Consider the following 27,793-nt stretch of genomic DNA (forward strand, 5'->3'; position numbering starts at 1 on the left):
CAAAATTTTAGTAGAAAATTGTTTTCTTTCTCTTACATTTTTGCCATATGGCACACAAGCCAGAATCAGGGGTGCAACAGGGTGTCAAAGTGACACCCTGTCCCCCTTTTAAAATCGGTAATTTTACCGAATCGGTATTTACTGATTCGGTAATTGACATTGACATTGACATTGATTCCTATGGGCCTCAAGGCCCATAGGAATCAATGGCAATCACCGAATCGGTAAATACCGATTCGGTAATTACCGAATCACACAGATTTGGTAAAAAAATCGGTAAAATTACCTACATAGCATTTACCGATTTGTAAATACCGAATCGGTAAAATTCGGTATTTACGAATCGGTAAATGACATTTACCTACATCTGGCCCCTAGAGACTTCTAGAAAGCTGTTAATGCTAGATGTAGTCTTTGGCCTTGAAGATAGCATGTTGGCACAGAATCAAACATGCTAAGGGGTGGACTACACATCCTACATACTACACATCCTACAGATATTAATCGTGACATTTTTCAAAGTTCATCTATACAACTCAGAAGTAATTAACAGAGCCCCTATCCAGCAAAGGCAACCCAGCATCTGTGTAGAACCACGATAAACTGGGTGTTCGTGTTGAAAGTCCTTTCCCAGATGAACTCACATCTTTTGGCTTTTTAGCAAAGGCAACAGGGTGTCAGAAAATTCCAGAGAGTCATAACTACGAGGACGGTTAGGTTGGTTTTAAATCCAAGCAAAAGGACCTTGGTCTTAGCTACTTTCATACCTCGGACAAAGCAGATTCATAGCTAGCCTGTGCTAAACAATAGAGAAGACAGAGGACAGCATTAGTGGATTCCACAGTCCACTGCTACAAATGTGGAGGAGCAAGTCTGTAAACCACATTCTTCCTCTCTTCCCTCCCTGTAAAAAAAAATAGTTGATCTGCTTAATTCATGCTTTATCCACCCAAAAGTGGCACAGCAAATTATGTAACACAACAACTGCGTCTACAGAATAATGTAGATGAAGGGTTGAGCAAATGGAAGAGGGCAAAACACCCTCACCTGCGCCAACTAGGATACCTTCATGTACAGAATTTTGTATTGAATATATTCAATGCTTAGGGTCAAAGCAAGAACAATGGGATTCGGAAAGCCCTATATTCTTTACACAGTATATATAGTCTTAGAAATAACACATTTTCATAAACTTGCAACATTCTTTCTGTTTTCAAATAACAGAGTTTCCACCAATATATTGTTTATAACATTCTACAACAGTGGAAATACATATATATGAGTACTACAAGCAAATAAAAGAGGGACAACACACTCTTTTAAGGAGTATAACTTAAAAAGTATAACACTGTAAAAGCAGGGAGTTACCCTAATCTAAATAACATGACGAGTCTTGTGGTCGGATTAAAATTCACGTAAGTAATAGAACAAAGTAGCAGAATTTGTTCTGCAGTTTTAATAACAAAGAATATAAACTCTCCTTCGGCATTGAAGTTGTATCCATGCTGCTGACAAATTCGTTAGACTTAGTTTTATTTATATTCTTTAATCCAGTCATAGTCATCGGCAGACACTGAAGGTATGCTCTCATCTAGATGATCATAATATGTTGATTGAGGTCCAAATGTTGAAAATCGAATTTTGAATTGCAGTGCTTTAGATGTTTTGATTTATTCATTATTTCTAAACGATTCATTACTGGCTTTCCTATTTATTATGGAGGTTCCAGATTAAACATAGGCCATTGCAACTTCAAGGTAAACCTAATGGGACTTTTATGGAGTGTGCATTCTTCCCCGTACTAAATTTCAGTTCTAGTTTTACCCAATAGTGTTTTTTTTCTCTGAACTGGAGAGATGTATGTATTAATTACTATGGTGATAACACACTGCAAGTTCATTTCAATGGAAAGGATCTGAAGACACACAAGTCTATAAAGAGTAATTTATATAACAACTACCGTTCTTGGTTTGCTGCTGCCAATCACGCCCCAAGTACAAACAGTTTCCTTGTATTGAACTTAGGAATGTATCTCTACTGTCATGTAATGAGGACGCTTAGGGGCACATTATGACGCTGGTGAGACCGCCACCACCAGGCTGTCGGTGGCAGACTCACCGACATACAATCCCGTGTTACGGTACAGGCAATCAGACACTAAAATCTCGGGGGCGGACCGCTGCCTCCAACAGGATCTACTGATCCCGTGGGGGAGGTGGTCGGAATCATAATCTTGAATGGAGGCAGTGCCTGCTCACACACCGCCATCAGGCTCACAATGTCCATTTCCCACTGCCCTTTCATGACACTCCCACCGAAAGGGACTTTGGGGGGCCAACCAGGGCCCGTTCCCCATGGGCCACTTCTAAGTGGCCGGGGTGGTCCATGTGGTGCCCCCCTAATATCCATGCACCGTCCGCCAGGCACCATATGATACCTGGCACATGGTGCATGGATGTTTGAAAAATGTATTTTTCTACTGCGGCTTGTGCTGTGGCCCTTTTCTGGGCTACAGCACTAGCTGCAGTAGAAAAAGGCATTTTACGACTGCCTACACAGAGGTCTGATCGAAATAAGGTGGGAGGGAACGCCAACTCCTTGTCGGCTGGTCACAATCATTCTTTGACTTCTTTTTAGTGTACCTAAAAGCTATGATTTAAAATAATTCTGGGAATATTTGATGTGCAATTACTCAAGGAAACTTGGAACTTAATTGGACCAGTCCTGCACAGCTATACTAGACTCGATACACCTGCAAAAGGGGTAGCATTACTTGACCAAGTCATGCGTTGCTAATTGCTATTTCTAACAAAATTTAGTATGATTCAGGTAGAGTCGTTTTAAAAGCACAAGGGCATTTTGTGATGCCTATTAAATAATTTAGCATCTTCATGTTTCTGATTCATTTTTCAAATCTGGCTTATATATTTGTTTGTGGAGAACATCAGAGGTATGACAGGAAATCTATTATTGTTGATCCTTTGACATTGCTATTGAACATATTGGTACCTCGAGTTTCTAGTTTATTTTCAATGTGCTGCTAAGGTAAAACAAAAAATAGTTAAAGGTCAAATTGCAGCGTTGATAATGAATGGGCCAGTGGCCATTGTTTGTTAAAAAGATGAGTTACTCTGAGATGTCTAATATTTATCTGGAGACAGAAATAGTATTCTCTTTATGATAAACTGTATAACATTAAGAAAAGATATCGATCATTAAACAATCTAGACCACAATCTAAAAACTACTGCAAGCTGACAAAGGGGTAAAAAGGAGGAATGTGTGCTTACTGTCAAAACTGTAAATAACAAACTGAATGTGTCCATCATATGTGAAATTGTTCTAGTCAACATCATTTTAGATTTCTGTTCAAGGATAGTAGCTGCCTATTTCTATTAGATTCAGCTAAGATAATCAGCACAAAGTAGTTTTCTATGGCCAATAGCCCAGATAAATTGTCCTAGAGCTCTTTTAAGTCCTTTCTGAGATTATGGGCCTCCATAAAACTTCTGGTGATTAAATCTGTCTTTTCAACTGGTTGATCTCCCATTGCCTGGTATGCTTCAGTTTAGATTCCAACCAACAAGACAGATTCTGGAATTAATACATAAAATCATAGCTGAATATCAACACAGAGCCTGTGTGTTAAAATAATAGCAACTTGTTTTACAGGGTCTCGAGGACTGGGTGTAAAATAATAACATTCTATGTATTGTTATCATATTTGATCTGGCCAAAGCACCATGACCAATTACCTGTCTTTATGTAATATACAAATATTGGTATTGGAAAACATCATCTCATCTTCTCTTCTTCATTAATGGAGTTTATCAATCTCTTTTGACTTGACAAACTGCAATATACTCTGCAAAAAAAAATATCTAACGACCTATCTCTTCTCACTTATTAAAAAGTTTTCGGTTACTCTATATTTCCAATGGTCCCTGCATACTTCCTTCTAACATGGCTACCACAACATCTAGCAATGGTTTAAGCAATGGAGAGAAACAAGATGGCCTGTTAGTCCCTCTGTATTTTTTTTCTTTCAAAATTGTCTTTTTATTAAGCATCAGAAAAAGCAAATACAAAAAACAACAGTCTAAATGGTACAAAGGGCGTGCAACTGCCCGGGAGGCGATATCAGGAGCTACGGTGGGTTCAGCTTCGTATTGTCCTCAGGCCGGTGACTGCTCCGTGCCAGGTGAATGATGCCAATTTCGAAACTGGCAAATCCCCCCCCCCCAACCCAACATAATCCCCCCCTCCCACCCGCCCCATCCGGTGGTGACGCATTAAGAATAAAACAGCCGAAAACAGAAGCAAAAAGAAAAAAGGCAGTAATGCAAGCAGTAGTGGTGATATACAAACTAAACAATAGGGCATCCGGGGCAGCTGTCATGGCGTACAGTCAACAAACAGAGGCCACTAAAACTGCAACAAATGCAGCGCCCACAGGATTGGCGGACAAACCGCAGAGGGCAAACCTCGGGAGAGGTAGGATACTAGAGGCCCCCAGTGCATTGTAAAATCTGCAGAATCAGTCTGTAAAATGTCCGCTAGACGTTCCATGGACAGGATCCGCCATAGACGAGCGTGCCATAAAGAAATCGCTGGAGCCTCCGGTTTTTCCATGCAGCCGTCAAAGTAAGCGTGGCCGCCCCTAAACAAGTCCACATAATCGCCTTGTCCGCCTTAGTTTGTCCCACCAAGAGAGGGTCTCGGAGGCATAGAAGGGCAAAATCTATGGAGGTGGGAATGGGATATCCCAGAATGTCTTTGATGTGAGAAAGGATTTCGTCCCAGAATGGGCAGATCCTAGGGCAGTCCCACCATATATGCCGGAAATCCCCCTGTAACCCGCATCCCCGCCAACATAAGTCAGATGAGTCAGGAAAGATACGCCGAAGCTTGGTAGGGTAGAAGTACCAATTGTAAAGGGGTTTATAATGAGCTTCCCGAAGCGCCAAAGATCTATTATGCTTAAAGATATCCCTCCAGACAGAGGCCCATTCCGTATCTTCAATGTCCCTCCCCAAAACCCGCTCCCAAAAGTACATATAGCGCGCCCGAGGGGAAGAGATAGAGGAAAGTAGCAATTCGTAGAGCGCTAAATTGCCCCCTTCATGGACTCCGCCTGCAGGGCCACAAATTTCTCCATGTCCGTACAGGCCCGAACAGCCGCCTCCCGGAAAGGTGGCGTCAGGACCCAATGTCTGAGTTGTAAATAATGGTAATGCTCACTCAGAGGGAGGGCGAACTCCTTCCTGTATTCCTCAAAGGTCAGAACCTCCCCATCCCGAAACAGATCTGCTATTTTGAGACAATCTCCCTTTCGCCAACAATCAAAAGGTCCCTCACGGAGCGCCGGGGGAAAATCGGGACTAAAGTGGATGGGAGTGTAAGGGGAAGGGAAAGACGTCCAGCTCAGGCCCTTGGTAACTTTATCCCAGACAGTGAGAGTCGTACGAGTGGGAGTGCTGAGATACGCATTGGGAGAGCGATGTTGTTTAGGCTTCCACAGGACATCCCAAATGTACCTTCCCACCACAGTGCGATCCATAGGAAGCCAATGCTTCTCACATTCCCTAGCCGACCACTCAGTTACTACCCGGAGTTGGGCAGCCTGATAATATAAGGCGAAGTCGGGTAAAGCCAACCCCCCCTGAACACGCGGACGACGAAGCACGTGAAGAGGAAGGCGCGCCCTCCCCCCTTGCCATAGGAATTTAGTGACCAATGAACGGAGAGTCAGTAGGAACGAACCTTCTAGCGCTATGGGGAGTGTTTGGAACATGTATAAAAATTTCGGTAGACCATCATTTTAATAGCGTTAATACGCCCTAGACAGGAAAAATAAAGAGGTGACCAACGCTTGCAATCCTGCTGGAACTGGGATTATATAGAACACGCAATTTGGCCGTGAGACGCACCCCTAAGTAAAGTAAGGAGTGTTTCGCCCACTGAAAGGGCGTCGCAAGTTTCAACCAAGCCACTTCCGCAGAAGAAAGGGTAAGGTTAATTATGAAAGATTTGGTAAAATTGACCTTAAATCCAGCTACCCGTTCAAACCTACTCAATTTCTCCTGCACCACGCGAAGCGACTGAGCTGGATTCGTAAGGGAGAGGAGGATGTCGTTGGCGAAAAACGAAGCCTTATGCTCAGTTTCATCAAAAGGAATGCCCCGAATCTCGTCATTGGCGCGGAGTGTAATCGCCAGGGGTTCTATGCTTAAAGCAAAAAGAAGGGGCGAGAGGGGACACCCCTGTCGTGTGCCCCTACTCAGAGCAAAGGGAGAGGAGGAACAACCATTAACCAATACATGTGAAGTAGGTCGGTAGTAATTAGCCTTCACCATATTAATAAAAAGATCGCCAAATCTGAATTTCCTCATAGTTAAAAAAGAAAGGCCCAATCGACCCAATCAAAGGCCTTTTCTGCATCAAGACCCACTAGTACTGCAGGAATCCGGAATTTTGAGGCCTTCTCAATCAAAAGAACCATGCGCCGAATATTTTCATGAGTTTGCCTGCCCGTGACAAACCCCAACTGGTCGGGATAAATCAGCGCAGGCATCAACGATTCCAATCATGCAGCTAAAACTGTAGAATAAAGCTTGGCATCCAGATTGAGCAGCGCATAAATGAGGATCCTTACCATGTTTGGGGATGACGGAGATCACTGCCTCCGCTATTGACTGAGAGACCTGCTCATCAGTAGCGACAGCCTGAAATAAAGTGGTGAGATGAAGAAGGAGTTCTGCGGAAAAAGACCTGTAAAAGGGGGCTGTGAGGCCATCAGGACCCGGGGCTTTATGTAGTTTAAGTCTCGAGATAGCCGCACTAATCTCGTCCTGAGTAATGGAGGCGTCCAAGGCCGCAGCTCACGCCTGTGATAGTTGTGGAAAATCCAGGCTATCTAGGAACTGCTGCTGCCATAGCGTGTCAGGTACCGTGCCCTGGTATAATTCTCTATAAAAATCCCCAAACACGTCCGCCTTGGCAGTATCTGAGTGGATGAGAAGGCCCTGGCGATCTAAGATCCCCCCTCCCTCTGTATTTTAACATTTATTTAACCAACCTTTATGGAGTGACCCAAATAATTAACAACTTCCCTCGCAAGCTTGGCTTCATATCTGTGCTGGCTCTACACTGGAGACCTATTTTGCTTTCTCCATTTCTTCTGGATTTGTTTTGCAATTGCAAGCCATGAAAGATAAACAAGAAAAAGTCTTGCCTATTTGACCAGGAAACATTATGATTATAACAACAATTTAGAGTCTTATTAAACTTACTAAAGTCCCTAAATCATAATGTTTGCTTGATAATACCTTTGATTAAGGACCTCCTCTAAGGAGATTTTTATCTTAATTTATATATTTATTTAGTAGTTTTACATAGTGCAGACTAGACCTCAAAGAGTAACACAGCCCTTTCTATAAAAATGTTTTTATACATGAAGATACTTTTTTCTAATAGTCTATTTAGGCCTAAAAGCTCTCAGAAGGGGAGCTGAAAGAATTAATTAAATAATCTGAAAATATAGATAAAGTGAGAGTGAAGTAAATATATTCAGCTCACACATGTCAAAAATATCACAGTCCAAAAGAAAAATCCAATTTCTTGCATGGTTGGAGGCCAAGATGTTATTATCTTAGGTTCTTTGTATGTGATAAATATGAATGGCACACTCATCTGCAGACAATCAACAAAATGAGCACAACCCAAATAAAATAAAATAAACTGTTTTAAGTTCGGCCCTCTGAAAACCGTCCCTTTATCTTTCTCATATATAAGGTGTTATGCTATTGCTCCAAGAGATTAAAGATTATAATGCGTAGAGAAAGGACTAAGGCCATCATTGCTGGACAGAAGTGATCCTGTGCACTATGTAAATACTGATAGAATTCGGTCAATTTTTACAGGTTGTGCAATTTGCACCCCATTCTGATTCATGCACATCGGAATGGTGGCTAACTCTAAAACATCTTTCCAACATAACTTGACTCGTTCTAAACCTGTATAAATCTTTGCATTGATCTAAATGGCATTATTTGCTTTGTACTATTTTGTATATGTTGATGCAACACATGACAGGTTTAGTTTCAGAGTGAACAAATACTGACTGGTATTTATTTATTATTATTAAATGGCGTTTAACTGCATAAGTATTGCATGTAGTTATTAGCGTGATCTACCTTGAGATTGTGTCAGTATTTGGCTTGCCCCTTGCGACCCCACTGCCTTTGCAACCGTTGCCCTCGGAGGTGTCAGAATCAGTGCCAAGAGCTCAGAGGTGTCTCCTTTTCTTTTCATTGTTTCTCTCCTTGTTTTCTGTTATTACACTAATAGTGAATAATAGTAAAATGGAGCATCAGGAGCTGGAATGGGACCTATGCTGGCAGTTGAGGTAAGAATCATGATTTTAAAGGTATGCTGTGTGCGTGCTTGTTGTGTGAGAAAGAACATATTTATGCATAAGCCTGCATCTCTGTATATGTGAGCATGTGTGTGTTAGAGTGAAAGTGAGTGAGTGAAAGGTAGTGAGAGAGAATGATTGAGACTGAATGTCAGTATGTGAGTATGAGTGAATCACAGAGTGAGGATGAGTGAGTGAGTGTAAGAGTAGCTGCAAATGAGTGGAGGTAGGCGGGTGAGAATAAATGAGTAAGTATGAGTGTGAGGGAGTATTGGAGAATGTGAGTGAGAATGAGTAACAGTGACAAAAAATGAGTGAGTCAGAGTGAGTGAGAATAAGTGAGAATGAGTGAGTGTGATTGAGAATGAGGGAGTAAGAGTGAGTGCAAGTCAGTGTAAGTATGAGTGAATCAGAGTCAGAGAGTGAGTGAATGAGCATGAAACAGTGAGTGAGGGTAAGATTGAGTGCAAGAGTGAGTAAGAATGAATGAGTAAGTGCAAGTGAGTGACAATGAGCGAGTGTGAGTAGGTGAAAATGAGCGTGAGGGGGTAAATGTAAGTGAGTGTGGGTGAGAATGTGGTGCTATGCTTGCAGGTCTGCTGTTGATCCTGGTACACCGAATTTAATTATTGGTTTATATGAGCACCCATAGCAAAATACTGGTGCTGGCACGCAGGAGGCAATTTTTAACATGACAGGCATCACTGGCATAATATTGATAGTATAAATTCAAAATTATGGATATAGCCTGCACACCTAGTTGAATCCGTTTGATCAAGTACTCTGTATGTAAACTGAAATGTATCTATTGTGTGCTGCCTTGAGACCTGACCTGCACCTGTCAGGTTAACCAACTCTGAAGTGGTGTGTACAGTCCCAGTCACACACATCAAGGTGCACAACACATGCCCCTAAGGTTCAACAATTATGTAAACTTTTTTAACCAATTGTTTTATGCAATTTTGTTGCAATTTATTTCAATTTTTTATGTTTTTATTATTCGCAAACATCATTTTTAAACATTGCAACTCTGAATCATACAACGATCATGATACAGTTCTCTCATTACATTGTATTACAACAAATAACCATCATGGTGTATTCAATGCCATGTTCCCAGTGCATTACGGTGAAGTCCCTTCATCAGGGCAACTCTAAAAATGAAAAATAATACATAGGTTCAAGCATAAACAGAAAACAAGAAGTTTTAAGAGCATTACAAGCTCTCCCATCCATGTGGGTTTCTGCAAGAGTACTTTATGAAGTTGTTCAAAATTAATTGTGTCTCTACATTGATTGCCATTACACCTAGTGTGCTCATGGCACTACTGTATTTTGCATTCTCCTAAAAGTATTAAAATGTGTAAAAGTAGCCATGCTATGTGAGTTATCCACAGCTTGCAAACAAAACTGTGAGTCTCCATACCTTATATCCCAAGTGCAGAGTGCTTTCACAGTGTGTCTTAAACGTATTCAAAGCAACCAGTTGAAACAATGAGTTTTACCCGACTTTGCTTCTGGGGGGCCCTTGCGGGCCCCCAGGGTGTTGGGGGGTGGGGGGTGCACATGGGGAGTACCTATGGTACCCCCCTGCTTTGGCATGCACAAGGTGGCAGGCACCACGCGGTGCCCGCCACGTTGTGCATGTCAAAGAAAAACATGCATTTTTCACTTTGTGGCGGGTGCTGCTTAAAGCAGCACCCGCCATAATGTTACATATAGAGGATGTGACCGCCAGGGTGGCGGTCCCATCCTAATTCCAATGGAATGCCCCTGCGGACGGTCCCTCCACCTCGGGGGTGGCGGACGGACGCAGGTCCGTCCGCCATCATAATCGACCACTTAGTCGCCAAAAATGAGTCCAAACGAATGCCCGATCTCAATGCCATAGGTATCTTAAAAGCTTCCGCGTATGCGTGCGTACCGCCGCCGTGCAATCTGCTGTAAGCAGAGAAAACAGACTCACCAAAGTTCTACGCTTTACATATTGCAGTATGGTAGTAATGTTAGTATGGTATTAAGTGAACTGATAACCAAAAGTGAAAAAAAAATAATAAAGTGATTAAAAAATGGTGACATCATACGTGAAAAGAATGAAAAATCAAACTGGGTTATAAACACGTGCTCTGTGTTCTGTTCAAAAGCTTGCAGTACGTGTAACCTCAGCCTTTGTACGTGACTTAGTGATTCATAAATAATTTTGATCATCCGCATCAAAAATCTTTGGAACCTTAAATGACCATTGAATGGAAGAAAACAAAATACTCCACTGGTACAATATTCTTGACAATACAGAAATCCTGTTGCTGTTGTACCTAATAGTTCCGTACGAAGAGTCATCAAACACATATCCAGGGTAAAAACTCATTACTGAATCCCACTGTAATATAGTAAATTCAAAGAAACCATGTCATTTCAATTTTGTAATTTAACCCACACGGTATCAGGGTGTTTACGCTTTTAATCCAAATTGTTTCACACTGCGCTAACACTTAGTTGATGTTCCTATGAGTTGTAGAGAATATATCGTCAAGAATGGTAAACCTGAGTTGTGGTATGATGAGTTTTTTTCTAACCAGTGTGTTGCTAAACAGAAATTGGAATTCGCTGTTCTAATCATGCTTTTATGTTCTGTGATACGTGTTTTGACTTTTCGTTATGTTCTACCCATGTACAGGGATGAGAAAATGCTTTAACTGCAGCCATTGCGGCAATGTCATTGTAGGGAACACATTCACACACCCTCACACAGGGAAGAAGATAAAATTGGCAAATTCATCGGACTGTAACACAGACATGGTAGTGTACGCCATAAAATGCCCATGCGGCTTGGTTTATGTGGGTAGAACGGAACTATCAGGTAGGACAGCAACAGGAATTCTGTATTGTCAAGAAGGAAAATGCTACTTACCAGTATGCATCTGTTCTTGGCATGTAGAGCTGCAGAGTAGTACACTGTGCATTAGATCGCCACGGTGAACAACACTTACAACGGAACTTTTACATCGCAGAGCCTTTACAACGCAACCATTACAACGCAAACTATTACAACGCATTGCTCTGGGGGGCGCTCTAGGATAGGGAATAGGTTAATTTACTATCCACTAACCTTCCCTAGTGTCCACGGGGACTGGAGTTGGAATAGTAAATTAAACTATTCACTATCCAGCGCCCAAAAGCACTATGCGTTGTAATACTTACGTTGTAAAGGCATGCGATGTAAATGCATGCGTTGTAACGTCATACATACGATTGCCACCTGGTGTTGGGCTCGGATGATTGCAGGTTGTTATCTTCTTGGAAGAAGTCTGTGTTAGTCCCAATAGGTGACTCATCCCTTGGACAATACTGCGCATGGGCATCGGCTCCATCCTCAAATTGTTTTTCGCCATGATGGGAAATGATGGAGTCAGTAGAAGTAAGAAAAAGAAGGATGTCCATGCGTATGCATCTAAGTAAGATGAAAACTGGAAGGGATATATGTCCCGGGGAGGTGGGAGGGCGTGTACTACTCTGCAGCTCTACATGCCAAGAACAGATGCATACTGGTAAGTTGCATTTTCTGTCCGAGGCATATGAGCTGCAGATAGTACACTGTGCATCGATTGTGCAGCAGTATCCCCTCTAGCGATGGTCACCTGTATCCTTTGCAGTGGTTTGAAAGAGAGTTTTAAGGACAGCTTGGCCTACTGCAGCTTGCTGCTTGGCTTGCACATCAACACAATAGTGTTTAGTGAAGGTGTATGGTGTAGACCATGTTGCTGCCTTGCATATGTCCTCTAGTGGTATATTTCCTAAGAAAGCCATAGAGGCTCCTATTTTGCGAGTGGAGTGCGCTCTAGGAGGAACTTTTAGTGGGCCTTTAGCCTTTATATAGCATATTTGTATACACTTTACAATCCACCGTGCAATCCCGCTTTTAGAGATGGTGTTGCCTATGTGCGGAGGAGAGAAAGCGACAAACAGTTGTTTAGTTTTTCAAAATGATTTAGTCCTGTCGATATAGTATAGTAGAGCTCTTTTAACATCTAGAGTGTGTAAAGCTCTTTCTGCTACCGAGTCTGGGTTTTGGAAAAACACAGGTAGCTCGACAGACTGATTGAGGTGAAAAGGAGTGACAACTTTTGGGAGAAATTTTGGATTAGACCTCAGAACCACTTTGTTAGGATGTATTTGAAAAAATGGTTCTTGTATAGTGAAAGCTTGAATTTCACGTACTCTTCTGAGAGAGGCGATGGCAACAAGGAAAGCAGTTTTCCATGTTAGGAATTGCAGCTCGCATCTATGTAGGGGCTCGAAAGGGGGTCCCATAAGTCTGGTAAGGACAACATTTAGGTTCCACACAGGAGAAGGAGGCAACCTGGGTGGGATTATCCTTTTCAAGCCTTCCATGAACACTTTAATCGCGGTAACTCTGAAGAGAGACAGATGTTGTCTGTTTTGTAAATAAGCTGCAATTGCATATGAAGAATATGCCAAATTAGTCCTTTGTAGATGTAGAAGGTAACAAATGATATTCTGGATGGAAGCATCCAGGGGGTCAATTTGATTATTTGTGCAATAAATTGCGAATCTTTTCCATTTAGCAGCGTAACACGCTCTTGTAGTGGGTTTTCTGGCTTCTTTAATAATGTCCATACAGTATGGTGGTAGGTTTAAATAACCAAACTCTAAGACTTCAGGAGCCAGATCGCCAGATTCAGTTAGTGCGGGTCTGGGTGCCTGATTTCGCCATGGTTCTGTGTTAACAGAGATGGAGTGAGCCGCAACTTTTGGTGTGGAACTAGAGAGAGTTCCAGCAACATGGTGAATCACGGTTGGCGTGCCCACGTGGGAGCTACAAGGATTAGTTTGAGAGACTGTTGTCTGAGCTTGCGCACCAATAATGGAATTAGTGAGAGAGGCGGAAAAGCGTACACAAATCTGCCTGACCAGGTCATCCATATCGCATTGCCTTCGGACAGTGGGTGTGGAAACCTGGCAGCGAAGGCTGGGCATTTAGCATTTTCGTGGGTGGCAAATAGGTCTATGTGTGGATGACCCCACTGTTGGAAGAATGGTTGAAGAACTTGTGGATGCAGTTCCCATTCGTGAATCTGTTGTGACTGGCGACTCAACAGATCTGCTATCTGATTGTGAACTCCTGTAAGGTGTTCCGCTAGCAGATGTATGTTTTGAGGGATGGCCCATCTCCAAATGTCTAGTGCAAGCTGGGACAGTTGCAGAGAGTGAGTCCCCCGCTCGTTAGAGGTGTTGTGGAATTGCTGATACCGCCCTTGCTACAGGAGTATGTAATGACTAGACGGAGTCAGATGTGTAGAACAGCAAGTCTTTATTTACGAACTCCCATGGGCACGACTCTCTTGCCTGTGGCTATCAACAACGCACGTTATCTCAAACTGTCATTAACCCCCACGTCATAGCGGGCAGCGCGAGACGCTGAATGTACGCCTCGCGCCCAGGCAGCGCGAGGCAGGTCAAGCCACTACATATCTCCTTTTCTTAGAGAACAGAGAAATAGAGAAAGCAGCGAAGGGGAGAGCAAGGGAAAAAGGAAGGAAGAAAGAAAGAGCGAACGAGAGAGAGAAAGAGAGAGAGAGAGAGAGAAAGAGAAAAAGAAAGCATGTGCAGGAGAAACACAACAGTGGCATAAAGAAACACAGAAAATCATTGGCGGTACCTAACAGGAATATTAACTGTTCTGGTACTCCTCCTGACAGCGGTGTGGCTGGGAGGAGAACTCCGGACATCAAGTTTACCTTGAGAGATCCTATGAGAGACCTCACTTTTCAACATGGGACACTTGACGTCATTGAGCACATTTTTGACTTTCACCACCTTGTTACTATTCCACCAGTCTTTTCCATTGACTCGAACCGCATTTCCACACACTTTATCCACCACCACAATTTCCCCATACTTAGCTTCTCCTTTTCTTACAAAACCTGGTTTCTTAATTCTGATCCTGTCTCCCACCGCAAATTCTCTGATCTTAACACGCTTCCTTTCATCAAAGTACTCTTTTTGTTTGACCTGGACCTCAGCAGACTTGGACCTCACTTTCTCATCCATTTCTTGGGGAGTAGAATTGGATTTATTCCATTTAGACATCCAAGCCGGTCTAAACTCGGTGCATGGTTTCCTACCTCTCAGTAGTTCGAAGGGGGACACACCAGTGGAAGAATGAGGAGTGGTTCTATAAAACCACAACATTGTCCTGACACTTTGGGGAACAGCTTTGTGGTGGGCAAGAGCCCACTTAACACAATCACCTATGACTCTATTAAGTCTCTCTACCAAGCCGTTAGTTTGAGGATGATAGAGAGAACTTCGGTGATGAGTAATGGCAGATTCTATAAGAAACTCTTCCACTTCAGATGATACAAATTGTACTCCGTTGTCTGATATTATAGATTGGGGGAACCCTTCTCTCATAAATGTTTCCCTTAAGAAGTCGATGATTTCTTGGGAGTCGACCTTAGAGACAAACTTGGCCTCGGGCCATTTAGTGTAATAGTCCACCATGACAATTGCGAATCTGCATTGTTGGGGTAGACTGTGAAAGGGTCCTAGAACATCTATGCTAAGTTTTCCCCACGGTCCACCTGGTAGGGGAATGGGTGTAAGAGGGGGACTACTAGTGTGAAGACTTTTGTCACTAGACGAACAAACAGTGCACTCTTGCACCATTTCCTCAATATCTCTATCCATTTTGGGCCACCAAAAGTACTCTCTTACTCTACGCTTGGTTAATGTGGCACCTAGGTGCCCATCATGTGCTTTGGTCAGAAGAGTGGATCTGATTTCCACCGGTGGAACAAGTTTTTCTAACCTGAAAACTAGACCATCCTCAATCGAAAGTTCATCACACACCTTGACATAGGGTTGTAAATTAACATCCACATTCCTTTCCCTGGGCCACCCTTGGGAAATATATTGCATCACTTTTTTGGAAACTTCATCACCAGCCAACGCCTCCCTCCATTTTTTCTGATCAATAGTACAAACGTTATTTAGTTCAACACTTGCTATAATATAATCCTCCTTATCATCAAAACAACATTCATCAATACCTTGTATGTCCTGACTGGTGTTAGCAGGTAAACGTGACAGTGCATCCGCTCTTACATTTTTTCCCCCAGCAATATGTACAATATCAAAGTTGAATTGTAAGAGTTTGGAAGCTAGGCGTGCGATGCGGGGAGTGGCCCCGCGGCTGTTGGTACATCCTAAAATCGCAACCAATGGTTTGTGGTCCGTTTGAAGAATAAATTTTTGTCCCCACAAATAATTTTTACATTTTTCAATGCCCCACCAACACGCTAGAAGCTCCTTCTCAATGACAGAATAGTGAGTCTCTGCTTCTCTTAGTACTCTGGATGCAAATCCTACAGTGTGTTCCTTTTGGTCAACAATCTGTGTCAAAACAGCGCCCAGTCCATAACTGCTAGCATCAACAGTCAAGGTACACTGGACCCCTTGTACAAATGGCTTCAAGGCCTTGACAGTGCTAAGTTGCTCCTTGATCCATTCGAAGGCGGTTTTGCATTCATCATCCCACACAAATTCACTTCTGTCTTGGAGCAGCTTGGAAATGGGACGAATCTTTGTAGCATAGTCTTGAATAAAGCGGGCATAAAATTCTGTGAGACCTAACAGTGATTTAACTCCTGCTTTGTCTTTGGGAGCGGAGGCATCAACAATGGCTTGAACCAAACTCGGTTTGGGCGTGACTCCTTCACTTGAGATTGTGTGACCCAGATAATCCATCTTGTCTTTAGAGAATTCACACTTGTCCCTTTTTAGGACCACCCCATGTTCCTGGAATATAGACAAGATCTTGTTCAGCACTATGTCGTGTTCTTGCTGGTCTTTTGCAAACAGCAGAATGTCATCTTGGAATATGGCCACGTTTTTTTATCCCCTTCAGTAAATTGACCATAACTCTCTGAAAGACAGAGGCTGCTGAGGCCAACCCAAAAGGCATTCGACAAAATTGGAACAAACCTGCAGGAGAGTTGAACGCAGTGAAATGGCGTGAATCCTTGTCCAGTTCAATTTGGTGATATGCCGAGGCCAGATCTAATTTGGTGAAGACCTTGGCACCTTCGACTACACCCAGCATTTCTGATATATTCGGTAGAGGATGCGAATCCACCCAAATGACCTTGTTTAGATTGCGCAAATCAATGCAGATTCTGAGATCATTATTTTTCTTCCTTGCCACGACCAAAGCTGAGGACCAATCAGACGATTCTATGGGTTCAATAACCCCTCTTTTTTGCATGGACAAAAGTTCTTTTTCCAAGTCTTCTCTGATGCTGAAAGGAATACTCCTTATTTTGTGTTTTACTGGTTCCGCATCACTCTTTATCTTGATCTTGTGTTTAAATCCTTTGATTTTTCCCAATTCGCCTGAAAACACCCTAGGATATTTATTGAGTAGTTCCTCAACATGTGTTTGGTCCCGAACAACCAGAATCTGTTCCTTTGCTCCAGGGCACAGCATCATACTGAACAAACCTTGGTGGAACCATCCCAATATGTCTAATCCATTGACAGCGACGTATACTTTTCCATAAATGTGTCTGTTCTTGAAAATCAAGATGTCCTCAAAGTACCCCATCAATTCTATACTTCTCCCTTCATAGGATACAGGTTTACGGTCAGGTGGTTGCAGAGGTCTGTTACCCCATTTTTTCCAGAACAAAGATTCACTGATCATTGTGATCCTTGCACCAGAGTCTACAAGCAGTCTCAAACTTTCTTCGCCTACTCCAATGATGGCATAGGGATCAATACAGTCATCAGGATTACCACTTCTTATGTTCCCTTCGCTGACAACTACAACCATGTCCTTGAGTTCACAAAGAGTGTCGTCGCTGTCACTACCACTTGCATCCATGGCACATGCTACCTGTTCTTTTTTATATTTTTGACTTTGGCATACTTTGTCAAAATGTCCCAATTTTCCACATTTGCGACAGGATGCATTTCTCGCAGGACACGGTCTACCACTTTTCACATGGGAGGGATATCCACATCTGTAACAGATATCAGTCCTTTTGAAAAAATTACTTGGCTGATAATCTTTTTTCTTCTCATACTTTTTAAAACGGACAGGGGTAACCACTTCAACACTTTTACTTTCCAGTTCCTTGATTGAAGATTGTGAAGTTTCAATACTTTTCGCTATGCGAATAGATTCATCAAGGGAGGGATTTTCCAAGGATAAGAGCTTTTGTCTTATGGTTTTGTCCAGACATTTTCCTATGAACTGGTCACGAATCAATTGTTCACTGAAATTTTCAAATTCACATTCTGCCACCAACTTCCTCAAAGCAGTAATGTATGTGTCTACATCTTCTTCGGTTTTCTGCACTCTTTTGAAGAATTTATGCCTAGACACCACCACACTGGGTTGCTTATCAAATCTGACTTTTAAGTTCTTCACTGTGTCTTTGTATTCATCCGTATCTTCTTCTCCCTCACCCACTACATCAGGTAAATGTTTAAGGGTTTCTCTTCCTTCAAACCCCAGAGAATGAAGTAGTAAAAACTTTTTCCTTTCTGCCCTGAACCTATGTGCTCCTATTGCACCCAGGTAATTTTCAAACGCATCAAACCACTTTCTCCAAGGCACAGGAGGTTCACCAGGTGTGTCCAGGAAAGGAGGTGGAGGAAGAATAGACTGCATCATATAAAGTTTTCTTCAAAGGTGAGAATGAGGAAATATATATATATTTATTGTTCCTACTTATTAGTGGTTAACAGTAGCAATCCCAAAAGTCAGTACGGAATTACATCAAAGCCAGTATTCTTGATGAGCCACAACGTTTGAAACAGCCTCTATTACTCCAACAAGAGAGACTACGAGAAGAATTATATGTTTTTTCCTCTTTTTCTTCAAGATCGTGCCCACGTCATGTCCTATTTGCCAAGTGCAGAGTAAATAACCCTATGTGTCTTAATGGGTTAATCTTCACAGTTGTAGACACTGCCAAAAACACACCAGTCCAATTTTTTTTTTATCCAAGCCCCAGCAATATTCGATGATAAGCCTTGCGCAGCAGACAATTTGCACTGAAAGTGACATAAACGAGGCTGCCTCTTTAAGAGCTGGGCGGGGAAGATCGTGTGTCAGAAGGCAGAAAGGGAGGGACAAACAGCGAAGTCTGCGCGCCTACCGCAGGGCGTCACAAGTTTCCTCACCTCAGGCTTGTCCGAACCGATTACCAGGAGACATGCTCCAACATCGGGAAACAGACGCTCGCTTTTCCGTGTAAGGCTGTGGCAGTGGATCGGTACCGATCATTACGTGAGGAATGCGCAGAGCGTCCGATTCCTCGATTAATCAGGTACCTTTCGCCGTAGTCTTCTGTGGGTTCTGTGGGAGTCGTCCTCGTCGCCACTTTCCTGTGTAATGACTAGACGGAGTCAGATGTGTAGAACAGCAAGTCTTTATTTACGAACTCCCACGGGCACGACTCTCTTGCCTGTGGCTATCAACAACGCACGTTATCTCAAACTGTCATTAACCCCCACGTCATAGCGGGCAGCGCGAGACGCTGAATGTACGCCTCGCGCCCAGGCAGCGCGAGGCAGGTCAAGCCACTACAGAGTAGTTTGCCAGTTTCCCTGCACTCCCAGGAACCCGTGTTGGAGAACAGACCATCCCCGTGGCCGCAGAGGAGGTGAGAGGCGCGACCCCCTGGACTGCGAGGACCAGCATTCACCATCAACAGCTGGCTCCTCTTCCCGCCCGAGCCGCGCCCCCTCCCAGTGCCACGCCTCTACTCTTCTTCTGTGTACTTCAGCAGTGCCGATAACGCGCATCGCGGGATGCGCACGCGGGTCGCAGCCCGGGGCTAAGCCCGGGCAAAGGGCGGGCCCTCTGTGGCCGGAGTAGGCCGGGCTGGGCCTACCCCCTTGTTTCTGTTGTAGGGGTACTGGTTTTGTTTTTATTTTTAGCCCCTGTTACCCACCGGGGTACTATATACTTGCCATGCCCTCACCAGCCTTGGATAAATCCACTGTGAAGCCTGGGGGGGGGGAAGAATAGAACCTTGGATAATTATTTCTCACGCCCCTTGGAGGATGGGGATGGGGATATGGATTCCTCCCTGGCAGAACGCAGGGCTGAGCGCCGCCGCTCCATCGAAATCTTGAAACACAGACCCCTGGTAGATACCCCTATCCCCCCAGAGGGTGGCTCTTCTTCGAACCCCAGCGAGGAGCCATTATCACAGGAAGGTGTCCCCCTTCTGCTGAGGGATTGTACCATTAGCCCCTGCCAACCTGCCGCACAGGCCCCTAAGGTTACCCTCTCCACCAGCCACAGTTGTACGGCTGTCGACCTCACATCCCAACCTACCCAAACTCCGAAATCTAGGAAAGCTAACCCGAAACTAGTTACTGTGGTAGAGTTGCACGGCCCACCGCCCAAGAAGCGCAGAAGGAAGACGAGGGGAGGACAAGGTAAACCCAAACTCTCCCATTCCGATTTCGGAAAACCCTCTAAGCCCGCCCCAGTTCCCGATAAGTGCATTAATGCAATGGATCCTGCCACTGCCCCCGCTAATAACCCGCCTAATACCCTGCCTCCGGCTGCCTCTCTGGGGAACATGGAATTCCTACTTAGATCTCTGCTCTTGCCCATCAGCGAGAGCATCAAGAAAGTGGAGATCAGACTCACTATTCTCGAGTCAACACTAAGTAGTTTGAAATCACAGATTAACACCCCTGGTAGACCCTCTGAGACCAAGCCCCCCTACCACGTCCAATATCCCACAACCCCTCTTAGCTATTCCGGGACCCTCTATGGCGACTTCCGCCACCCCTCCTTTACAACCACTTATGGCTAAATCAACTCATTCTCATCAAAGTAAAACTAACATTCCCCCCTCACAACCCCCAGGTATAATTCCCCTAATGACAAACCCCAGTGGGGCTAAAATCGGTGATTGTATTCCACCCCTATTACCAGAGAAATCCGCCCCCAGACCCCGGAGACCGGATCTCCCTCCTGAGGCTAACAACTTTATGGTGGTTATGGCCGGGGTTCCCCCCTTGAGATGGGGGAAGGCGAGAATTTCCATTCACTTAAAAACCAAGTAATTAAATGGTTGAATTGGAATAGACCACTCCCAGCATATTTTAATAACGAAATCGTGATGGTGAGAAGGGTACCCTGGCTGGGCAAGACCAGGAAGACAATTACAGGGGATTGTATTATGGTGAGCTTTAGAGACCCAAGGACTGTTCATTACATCTGTGCTGGGTTGAATAGATCTCATGAATCCACCATCCGGACCCTGCCAGTATCATTCTTTTTCCGCCCATACATATGTACCGTCACCAAGCTCAGGGTAACTGGACAAGGGTTGATCGAGGGGGCGGATTTTGTGGTTATCCTGTACGACCTGTCTTTCAACCCCCATTGACACCCTTTCATGATTACAATCGTTTTAGTTGCCTGAGTGACCTCAATGGTGTTGATTGACTGCCCACAGCCTTAGACCCTATTACTTCTCCCTTTGACAAAGGGTCTACTGTAACGCCTAGCAGTAGTCCTATTCCTACTCTACACTCTGTAACGTCCCCGACTGCTCCGGTGCTCCCTGCGGCTTTTTCAGCCCCATTGGCCCCTTTACCCCCCAATAACCTCCCTATTACCACGGTCCCAGCACCCACTCAATCCCCCCCTTGTTCCCCAGGTCTTAGGTTTGCCAGTTGGAATATTGCAGGGTGGAGTAGGCAATCGGCATCCCTAGGGTGGAGTGAGATTCTCACCGACTTTGACATTTTATGCCTGCAAGAGACCTGGGCAACTTTTGATATCAAATATGATGGGTTTGTGTCTTATAATAACCAAGCTGTAAGGGCAGGTATGGGTAGGGCTAAAGGCGGGTTAGTGATCCTAACATCAGTAAAACTCCCAGTATGTTTGATCTCTTATCACCCTGTGGGACACCACTCGCAAATCCTAATACTAGAACATGTAAAGGGCCATGTAATAGTGGTAATTAACCACTACAATAACCTGTTCGATGCCTCAGATACTTCAGTGGTGGAGGAGTTGGGTCTTGCTCTGAGGAACTTACGAAATTATATCAATAAACCATCAGATATCATATGGGGTGGGGATTTTAACCTTCGTACTTGTCCCTATTCTTTTACTAGAATCTGTGGATATGATGGGGACAACGGGGAAAATGGGGCACATTTTGTTCATTCACCTTATGGTGATTCCCTTAATTCCCTGGTGTTAAGCATGGACCTTATGATCCACCCCCCGGCCGTGGATGCTGATGGCAAACCCGCTCCAACTTTTATAGGACCCAATTCGGCCTCTGTTATTGATCACCTATTGGTTTCTACGCATCTTACTCTTCATTGTACGGTTCCCGTTGTCACTGATCTTGGAGGTAGCGATCACCGTGCCATCACCACGTTTATTTCTGCATGGGGGTCCCTAGTTAATAATGATTATTTGGTAATAGAAGATGTTACCCCCTGTAGACAAAATGGTATCCGTATAAAGTGGAGCCTGGATAACTCCGAAAAGTTGCAAGCCAAAATTTTAAAAGAGGGGTTTGCCGAAATCCACAGTTGTTTAGACCCAGAGGCCCTCCAGGGGAGCATTATAACCAATTTTGTGGCACTAGGTATTGCTATAAAAAGGTGTCTCACCATTACCAAAGCCCGATTTAAGAATCAAAATGTGGGCTGGTTTGATAGCTCGTGTACCAAATCCCTACGGGAACTAAAGCAGGCTCTAACTAAACTCCCGAGAGACAGGGAGGCTATCAAACTTCTCAGGCTTACCTACAAAAACAATCTTGTACGCAGGAAGCAGGAGCTCAGGGAACTGGCCTGGGACGATTTGAACCAAGCATCGGTACTACGGGACAGTAGGCTTTTTTGGTCCACGGTCAACAGCCCCTTCCTGGTCAACGAAGAGTTTCCAATACTGTCAGCGCAGGTCAGTGAAGCCAATTGGGTCTCCCATTTCTCTGGAATTTTTAACCCACCTAGGGGAGATTCTGTCGGCCCTCTCATTCCGATGTCCGAAACAAGGCTACCTTTGGATATTACCCTATCAGAGGTGGTCACTGCCTTTGCAAGAGTAAAGGGGGAAAGGCACCGGGACCCGATGGGGTCCCGGTTGACCTGTATAAATCCAATCCTACTCTCTGGAGCCCACTTCTGACGCAGGTGTTTAACGCATCAGTCCTGGAGAATACCCCACCGACCTGGAGTGAATCCATTATTATACCCATCTATAAGAAGGGAGATAGAGGTGAGGCCAAGAACTATCGCCCTATCTCCCTTCTTGATTCCTCCCTGAAGATCATGAGTAGGGTTCTCCTGATGAGGCTAGAGGAATGGGTAGAGGATAACAATATACTGGCAGAATCCCAATATGGTTTTCGCAAAGGACTGGGGACAATTGAGCAGTGCATCAACCTTGACCTCCTTATTGGGAAATACACGAGAGCGAAGCAGGGTTCCTTATTTCTGTGCTTTGCCGACCTCTCGAGCGCCTTTGACCTTGTGGACCATAATCTCCTATGGTCCACATTAGTGGGTATGGGCGCCCCACCAGCAATCATTCACTTTCTGGCACGTCTTTACAACAAGTTATCGGCACAGATACGTTTTGGCCGGTCAGGCGAATGTACTGAGAAAATCAAGGTTAAGTCAGGCATAAGGCAGGGCTGTGTACTGGCCCCCCTGCTATTTTCTCTTTTCATCAACTCTATCGAATCAGAACTAAAGACAATTCAGGCTGACTCCCCACAGGTTGGTGGCCACCCCGTACCAGTTCTGCTTTATGCCGATGACACAGTGCTGCTCTCGCGCACTCCTAACGGGCTCCAGAAACTTATGAACACTTTTTATAATTTTATTAATACGAGGAAACTGAAAATTAATAACACCAAGACTTTTATCACGGTCTGTGGCAAACGGATAAAACCTGTTACACCGTTCCATTTTAATAATCATAATATTGAGGTCGTGGACAGATTCTGCTACCTTGGAGTTACTTTTAACGATAAAGGGACCTGGTCGCAGGAGATTTTAAATGTTAATGGAAGAATGGCTACAAGCTCTTCTGGAATTTTTCGTTTTGCGGCAAAGCTAGGGAGTCGCCGCATACCAGATATGGTAGATATCTACAGGCATAGGTGTGTATCTATTGCACTGTACGGTTCTGGTATTTGGGGCCACTGCCAGCATAGGGGACTGCAAATTACTGAGAATGGGTTCCTTAGAAGACTTCTTTGTTTACCTCCCTCGGCACCCACTATACTGTGCCATAGTGAGGTTTGCCTGACCTATCTGACGGGATTAAGACCGCTCATGGTATGGAGGTCAATATGGGCTAAAGACGAGACTACCTTTACCAGGCGGATTATCACTGATTGTTTGAAGCTGGATAAAGCACTCAAGATCCCCTGGCTTAGTTATGTCTCTTCCTCTTATGGCAATGTGTTTAACTTCGACATCGTCAAGGACCCTTATTGTGCCGTTACTTTATCGAAAAAGGACCTCAAAGATGCTTTTATCCAAACTAAGGGGCCGATTAGGATGGCGGACGGACTTGCGTCCGTCCGCCACCCTTGAGGAGGAGGGAACGTCCGCAGGGGCTGCGGCGTTCCCTCCGTGCTGATTAGGATGTGACCGCCAGGGTGGCGGTCACATCCTCTATATTTAACATTGCGGCGGGTGCAGCTTGAAGCTGCACCCGCCGCAATGTTAAAAAAGCATGTTTTACATTTACATGCACAAAGCGGCCGGCACCGCACGGTGCCTGCTGCTTTGTGCACGCAAATGCAGGGGGGTACCATAGGTACCCCCCATGTGCACCCCCCATTCACCCAGGGGGCCCGCAACGGGCCCCCAAAGTGAATGTCCGTATGCTTTTCCATGGCGGAAAAGCCGCCGTGGAAAAGCATGTATTCACGAACATCCTAATATGGCGGACGGTGTCTCATAGACACCGCCTGCCATGTTATAGCTTTTCCGCCACGGTCGGAAGCCGACCGCGGCGGAAAAGCGGCGGACGGAATTCCAGACCCACCAGCCATCCTAATTTGGCGGTGGGTCTTTGGAGGCTCCGCAGCGGTTTTTCCGCATCCTCCAGGCCGGCGGACACTTCCGCCGGCCCGGAGGATGCGGAAAAACCGCCATCCTAATCGGCCCCTCAGTCTGATTTGGGTAGGGCGAAATGTATTACTATGTCTACCTATGTATTTTATAATACTACTAAGTTGGAAGAAAAGGGCATGCCTATGTATTTAAAATTCATAACCTAGCAATCTCACCAGTTTGTTCTGACACGATTTAGACTTGGTATTGTACATAACCTAGTTGCCTTTCCAGAGATGAAATTCCATAGCCATTCTCCCTGTCCTTGTGATGGCCAGACTAGGCAAAGTACTCTGCATCTTATGCTTATTTGCCCACTCTATATGCATCTTCGCCGCTTCTACCTCAGACCCGTGTTTTTAAAATACTCAGTGTACACTACTGCACAAGCCATGAAATTGTTATTTGCACTTGACTCTGCAGATATTTGTTTTTTTACTGCTACCTTTTTACTTAATGCCATTCTGCATAGGAAAAGTCTGGTGTTTTAATACTTTGAAATGCTTTATCGCTGAGTTATTGTTTTTCACTGTAATGTTTGTACTGTGTTTTTTACTGTACGCTTTTGTGATTGTTTTTAATAATCGAATAAAGCATTGGAACTTGAGTCCCCCCCTGTTTTTGAATATAGTACATGGCTGTCATATTGTCCGTCCGGATGAGGACAGCCTTGCCTTGCACGTGAAGCTGGAAGGACTTGAGTGCCAGGAATATTGCTAGCAGCTCGAGATGGTTGATATGGAGTAGCCGCTGCTGAGCGGTCCATTGACCCTGAGTGGTATGGCGTAGGAGATGGGCTCCCCATCCTGTGAGGGATGCATCTGTTGTGAGCACTACTTGTGGAACTGGCTCTAGGAATGGCCGCCCCTTTGTCAGGTTTTTGGTTTTCCACCACTGCAGAGAGCGATGTGTGCGGCTGTCCACCAACACCAGGTCTGTTAGTCGACCGTGAGCTTGGTTCCACTGTCGTGCTAGACACTCTTGTAACGGACGCATTTGCAATCTTGCGTGTGGAACTATGAAGATGCAAGATGCCATCATGCCTATGAGTTTCATGAACATTCTGGCTGGGAGAGACTGTTGGTGTTGAAACACAGCTACTAAGTTTTGAATGCTCTGTATCCTGGCTGGACTGGGATAAGCTAGAGCTGTAGTCGTGTCTATTGTAGCCCCTAGATACTGATGTACGTGCGAAGGCTCTAGGTGCGACTTGGTGTAGTTTATCGTAAACCCTAAGTTGTGCAACGTTTGGATCGTCTGATGTGTGTGTGTAACACACTGACTGGCCGATTTGGCCTTTATGACATGGATCTGTTGTCTTCGCAGATGTGCTGCTACTACGGCTAGGCACTTTGTGAATACTCTTGGTGCCGTCATCACCCCAAATGGAAGGACTGTGAACTGATAGTGTTGTCCTTCCAGTACAAACCGTAGATATTTCCTGTGAGCAGGATGTATAGGGATGTGAAAGTAGGCGTTTTTCAGATCTAGTGTAGCAAGGAAGTCTCCCTGTTGCAGCAGTGGAAGCACTTGTTGCAGAGTGATCATATGAAAATGATCTGATTGTATGTAATGGTTGAGGGACCTGAGGTCTAGAATCGGTCTTAGGGTCCCGTCTTTCTTGGGAATTAGAAAATACAGCGAGTAAACCCCCGTCCCTTGTTCTTGTAAAGGAACTAACTGAATCGCGCCCTTCTGTAGAAGGGACAGAACCTCTTGCTGAAGCAGAGCTAGATGATCGGTAGACATTGGACGCTGTCTGGGAGGAATGTGTGGAGGGGTTGCTGTAAGTTCTAGGCAGTAGCCATGTTGGATAATCTGTCTTACCCATCTGTCTGTTGTAATGGAGTTCCAGACAGGCAGGAACTGTGTTAGTCTGCCCCCTACAGGAGTGGAATGCTGCGGGGGGGAGCGTAGGGAAGTCATTGCTTAGGGGCGGAAGAGGCTCGAGTGTTGTTATTACCTCTACCTCTGCCCTTGGTATTATTGCCTCTGTATCCTCCTCTATAGTAACCCTTGTTGGAGAAGGTTTGTGTCTTGAAAGACGTGTTAGTGTCTGTTCCAGTTTGTTTGGAGCCGCCCCTGTAAAAGGAGCGACGAAAGGAACCTCGGGCTGGGGTAGACTGTAAGGCCCCCATAGACTTGGCAGTGTCTGTGTCTTTTTTCATTTTTTCAAGGGTAGTGTCTACCTCTGGGCCGAATAATTGGTTCTGAGTAAAAGGCTGGTTCAAAATGGTGGTTTGTACTTCTTGTTTGAACCCTGAGATGCGTAGCCACGCATGTCTCCTAATGACGACACTGGTATTAATAGCCCTAGATGCTGTGTCTGCTGCATCTAGTGCGCATTTGATGGAAGCGTTAGATATTAACTTGTCTTCCTGTATGAGGTCAGTAGCTTGATCTTTGTACTGATCTGGGAGGTGCTCAAGCAATTTCTCCAATTGGTCGTAGTGACCCCGATCATAAAGAGAGAGGAGGGCTTGTGTATTAGCTGTGCGCCATATATTGGAAGCCTGCGCAGCTATTCTCTTGCCTGACGCATCAATTATTTTGGATTCTTTGTCAGGCGGGGGTGCTTCACCAGAAGTTTGAGAATTGGCCCTTTTACGTGCATTGGACACCACTAAGGAGTCTAGTGGTAGGTGTCCTTTAATATAGACTGGGTCTGAGGGTGCAGGTCTATATTTCTTTTCAATCCTGGGGTTTAAAATTCTGGTACGCACAGGATCTTCAAAGACCTCAGTAGCATGATTAACCACTCCTTTGATCATGGGAAGAATTTGAGCGGATCTCTGAGACTGCTCAAAAGTATCTAAGAGAAAATCTTCCTCAATGGCCTCAGAATGCATGGAGACACCATGGTATGTAGCAGCTCTGTGTATTAGCTGGCCAAACCCCAAAGTATCCTCAGGAGGAGAAGGTTTAGATGGGTATGAGGGTGCCTCAGGGACATCAGGGTAATTTGCAGGGTATGGAAAGCCCCACCCAGATGCAGGTTTTGTGTATGGGAAATTCCACGTGCCCTCGCCTACAAGGTATGCAGTGTCTCCTTCCCCGTCCCCTCCACCCAAATCATACTCATCATCATTCTGTGGTGAATGTGGTGACAATGGAGACTGTATAGGAGAGGTTTGAGGTGAAATATAGGGAGGAGCGGGAGAAGGAGGAGAGACAGGAACGGAAAAGTGCAGAGGAGAGGTTGCACAGTCCTTCTTTTTGGCAG

The 27,793-nt window shown here is 44.7% G+C and overlaps 1 protein-coding gene across 1 annotated transcript in view; it reads right to left on the bottom strand.

Moving 5' to 3' along the window:
* Window positions 1-27,793, bottom strand: part of LOC144807718 (protein mono-ADP-ribosyltransferase PARP12-like) — a 361,427-nt gene that overhangs the window by 120,886 nt on the left and 212,748 nt on the right. The window lies entirely within an intron of this gene.

The sequence above is a fragment of the Lissotriton helveticus genome, chromosome 1_1 (assembly GCF_964261635.1).
Source record: "Lissotriton helveticus chromosome 1_1, aLisHel1.1, whole genome shotgun sequence".
In the NCBI taxonomy this organism is placed as follows: domain Eukaryota; kingdom Metazoa; phylum Chordata; class Amphibia; order Caudata; family Salamandridae; genus Lissotriton; species Lissotriton helveticus.